Source organism: Lissotriton vulgaris, unplaced genomic scaffold (assembly GCF_964263255.1).
Source record: "Lissotriton vulgaris unplaced genomic scaffold, aLisVul1.2 SCAFFOLD_6335, whole genome shotgun sequence".
Taxonomy (NCBI): Eukaryota; Metazoa; Chordata; class Amphibia; order Caudata; family Salamandridae; genus Lissotriton; species Lissotriton vulgaris.
In genome coordinates, this window is record NW_028252397.1 from 1 (window position 1) to 5,260 (window position 5,260).

Genomic DNA, 5,260 nt, shown 5'->3' on the forward strand with positions numbered 1-5,260 from the left:
CAAGATTAATTTACACTTTGATTAGCAGACTTTCTAAAATCTTTTGGTTTTGGAGCACTGATTTTAGTTCTCTTATATATCTATATATATATATCTATATATATATATATATCTATATATATATAGATATATATATATAGATATATATATATATATAGATATATATATATATATATATTCACTGAAAAAAACATAGGTTATACAGTATATATAGTTAGGAATTAGCCTTTAAAAACCAATGAAATTCACTGAAAAAACCATAGGTTTTAGGCCTTATATAGTTAGGAATTAACATATAAAAAACCATTGAAATTCCTCCTATATAGTTAGCTGGACATTTTATTGATATAAAACCAATGAAATTCGACATAGAGTTAGGTGCACTAACTATTTAGCTGGACATTTTATTGACATAAAACCCAATGAAATTCCATATATAGTTAGTTGCACTAACTATATATCGCGCACCCGCAATCCACTGCTGATGATGTCACATATTACATCATTCATGATATGGTCAGTGACATCACTGATGACATCACTGATGACATCTCAAATGACATCACTGATGACATCATGACACACCAATACCAGTTACTACATACGCACTCACTGATTCCTACGTCTACGCACACATTCACTCATTCACCCATACAATCACTCGTACATACAGTCACTCATTATTACAACACTGTCGTATGCACTCATACACCTATGCAGACACTCACACACTGCCACTCATCCATGGAGTTACTCACACACCTAGTCAGTCCTGTAAAGAATCAATCACACTTCGATTTCCTCATCTATAGAGGTAAACACAGAACACCTTACTTTTTCAAACATATACTAACACATACTTACTCTCTTATACAATTACTGATACAGGTACACATTGATCTGCACAGAGTCACTCGCCTCCCAGCCAGTTACACACACACTCAGTCTTCCATACAAATACTTGGGCAACCAATCAATAAGCTATATAGCCACTCATATAGCTACTGATCAACACATGCAGCAGCTTGCACAACAACAGACATATTGATGCACACTTTCAGACAGTTTAGTCACTAACCCATGCATTCAGTAAGACACATTCATTCACTCGCTCAGTCAGTCACGCACCTACTAAATCCTTCATCCAGACACTTATACATCCACTCATTCTTCAATATGTAAAACATATTTAAACTTTACAGAAACACACAGTCACTGGATGATGTCATCAGTGATGTCATCAGTGATGTCACTGACCATGTCATTAATGATGTAATATGTGACATCATCAGCAGTGGATTGCGGGTGCGCGGTATATAGTTAGTGCAACTAACTATATATGGAATTTCATTGGGTTTTATGTCAATAAAATGTCCAGCTAAATAGTTAGTGCACCTAACTCTATGTCGAATTTTATTGGTTTTATATCAATAAAATGTCCAGCTAACTATATAGGAGGAATTTCAATGGTTTTTTATATGTTAATTCCTAACTATATAAGGCCTAAAACCTATGTTTTTTTTTAGTGAATTTCATTGGTTTTTTAAAGGCTAATTCCTAACTATATATACTGTATAACCTATGGTTTTTTCAGTGAATTTCATTGGTTTTTTAAATGCTAATTCCTACCTCAATAAGGCCAGAAACCTATGTTTTTTTCAGTGAATTTGCAAGGTTTTGAAAATGCTAATTCTATTAGCGGATAACGTTTAAATATGTTAATATCCTTGTGGGACCACCTGAGCAGCCCTAGGGATCCGATTTTTGATGCATGAACGATGGTTGGATGCATGATGGATGAATGATTGTTGGGTGGATGCATGGATGAATGCATGCATGATAGATGGGTGAATTGATGCATGAATGATGGATGGATGCAGGATGGATGGATGGGTGGGTGGATGGATGGGGTGCATGAATGGTGGGTGGGAGGGTGGCTGGGTGTTTTAAATGTCACCAGCCACCACTGCTTTGCACTCTCAATTTGTGTCTGTTAATCACACCATTACGGATCGCTTAAAAAAATACACACCATCCAACAAAAATCCATTGAATAAATGCAGACATCAAAAACAGATTGTTAAACCCGATTTTGAAACTTTAACGTACAGGGTGTGTATAAAATAAAGCTCACACACATTCACTCCGAATGACATCTTGGGATGGAATATCACTTCCTTAATGTACCCCCGCATAATGGTAGTCATTTTAATTTTATCGACCTCAGAAGTATGAAAAGCTGAATGGTATAGGCGGGAATCGAACCCCTGGGTATGGCGTCACGCACATATTACCTACAGTTGATACATTAGTCTACAGAGCTTAGACGTGATGTATTTCCTTTTAAACATCATGTTTGAAAAGTAATGCAAAAAGCAGCTTATTCAACGTGCTTATGTTTTATGAGATCATAAACCTGTCACGACATGATAGGTAGCTGCGAAACAGCGCGCGGACCCAAGTATCTGGATAGTAGCCCGGCCTTTTGATGTTCCAGAAACACAGAGTAATGGAGCTGGAGATTCACAAAGAAGAAGACAGTGCATAGTGTCTCATGCGGAGACGGGAGGCCCAGCAGAGCGGGTATAGGGGGAGATTATAGGGGGTGGGGGTCTCCATTATCACACGTGCACGCAGACATGCAGGTGATTATGCCTGAAGTGCTTCTGCAAAGAAACCATCACATGACCAGAGAAGCCGAGCACCTGCTGTCTTCCCTCCCTTCATAGCCATCCCGCGATAATTGCAATTAACTGGAAGTCTTGTAGTGAAAGCAAACATTGTTATGGAGATAATTCCAGCCGATCGCTAATGAGCACTTCACACAACTGGACTCCGTTTCCTGCTATTACACGGGTAGCTTATCTACTACAACGCCCTCCATTCTCCATCAATGCCCCAAGTAATTAGAATAAACACGGCATAATAGCAACTGGCAAGCTAAAAAGTGAATCTGTGAAATCTTGCAGCCTTTCTGTCAGCTCTTCCTCGTCCTCAGAGCCTCCACCTGCCGCCAGACCTATGGTCTTACCACAATACCATCAGCACTGCCAGGAGTGTAATCCTCAGAGCCCCCCAGTATTCTCTGATCCCCACACACAGCGCAAGAGCGGAGGAGCCTCTGTCCCCAGCAGTCATTCCCGACACTACCAATGCCCCCTCCACCCTTCTGAGTGTGTGTCTTACTGTGGGCGCCCGCCCATGCCCACGGGGGCATGTGCGGAGAGGTGAGACCGTAAGTGCTGCGACAGCGCTTCATTCCACTCTGCCGTGTGTGAGGAAGTTGCAATCTTGAAATGTTTATTAAACATTCTTATAACATTTTACATTTATAACGCAACTAAGCAAAACATTTGTGGTTTTTAAAAAATAAAAGTGCAAGCTCACATTCATTGAATATTTTTATGAAAGGATTACTGCTTCTAAATTTCGTGGACAGTCAACAATAGTAGAATAGCAGTTTGGATGCTACATAATTGTATTTGCGCCATCTGCTATTGGTTCTTATTAGAATCACGTTTAGCAGTCGCTGCCCCCCAGGTTGGCCAAATGCCAGGGCATACGAAACAGTCTCAAAATGCAGAAAAAGAAATCAAATATTCCTATTAAACACATCCTATTTCATAGGCAGGTCGCGAAATCCGTAACACCAGTTACCAATCAACAATTTCATTTTACTCAACTTTAGTCAAATCACAGTGAACATAAACATACATTAATATCGAAATATCATTAACATCTGAAAAAGGTTTGCTTCGTAAAAAATTCATACTGTACATTTTATCCATGTTGTAAAGGGATTTCAATCATGCAAACTTACAATTTTTCAAACCCCAAAGAAACTCCACCATTTAGTTCTAAAAACTTTCCTATGGAAATTATGGAGGGCTGAGCTGCAATCATCAGCAGTTTTTTACCCACCCTCATTTTCCCCCACAAGCCATGTAAAAGGCACAATTTATACGTGGTAGCACCAGGTTGCTTGTGTGCGTCACAACTGCTCTGGTGAAACAAATTGATATGCATGCAGTAACTATCAAATCACACTTTCCAATAGAAATATCTTTAATCAATTAATAGTGTACACAGCAGTATTGGCCGCAAAGGTCTGGTCTGTCCACTCTTCCTACCCAAAGGTTGCACCACAGTTGGGGCATCTTCTCTGCTTTAACGCGAGGCAAAAGAGAATACCAATAGGGAAGAATATTATCGCACACAGGATCCCGCAGCAGGTGAAGTCATCCTCCAACCCTGCACGCTGGGCATCCGCCAACCACAACAACGGAGGTGGTAGTAGTCGGCTGCTCAATGATCGTATATGTGCTTGGATATGGCGGGTGTGGGAGTGGAGTAGCATAACCTGTGGCCACGGCGTTGGGGTAGAGGTACGGAGGCGGCGCCTGGAAGCCCGGCTGGGCTGGCTGGAAGCCCGGCGGCGGCGGGTTAATGGTCCCGTAGCTGTGCTGCCCGTAGCCCTCCTGCCCCGCAGGGCTGTAGGCGGGCGGTCGCTGCTCCAGCAGGGGCTTGTTATCCATGCTCCTTCCGGCAGCTCTGTTCCGCTGCCTCCCCGGGCACTCCTACCTGCTGATCCTGCTGCTCCCCGCCCGGCTCCACGGCAGCCACAAACTCACAGCAAACTCCCAGCAGCGGAGGAAGCGGCTGTGCTCTGCTGCTGAGGTAGTCACGAGACTGCAGTCATGTGATGCGCCCCGGCTGAGGCTCTCTTGTTCGGGAGACCGGGCGGTACCAGGCGGACACATCGAACGCTTCCCCCAGGCAGGGGGAAGCGGAAACCAAGTCCTCCCGGCCCCGCCCACAACCAGGCGGCGGCGGCCATCTTGAGGCGGCTCGGGCCGCGGCGGTGATCTCGGGGGTAAAACGAGGAGTGGGCACCCTCAAAATCTAAATAAAACACATAAAAATAAAAGAGAGAAGCCCCCCAAGCCCCCCCCCAAGCCCCGCCCAAAAAAAAAATCGCGAAAAATCGCGGGGTGCGTGCACGCGTTCGCGCTTATAGATATATAATTGATTTCTCTTCTAATTTTCTCAGGAACCACTGGAGGGATTTACACAATTTTACCAAAAGCGTGATCTGCATACCAGACACTACCATTTTGACAAGTTTGGTGTAATTCCCTTCAGCGGTTCAAGCTGTAGCTGAGTCTAAAGGTCCTATGGAAATTAACATGGGGAAAACACGTTTTGGGACCCCCCTTTTTTCTCAGCCCCCATTTGACGAATCCCCCCCAAATTTTCAGGG

The 5,260-nt window shown here is 43.0% G+C and overlaps 1 pseudogene; it reads right to left on the reverse strand.

Annotated features, from left to right (window-relative positions):
- Positions 1 to 4,092: 4,092 nt before the first annotated feature.
- Positions 4,093 to 4,535, reverse strand: LOC147662577 (membrane protein BRI3 pseudogene; annotated as a pseudogene).
- Positions 4,536 to 5,260: the final 725 nt, after the last annotated feature.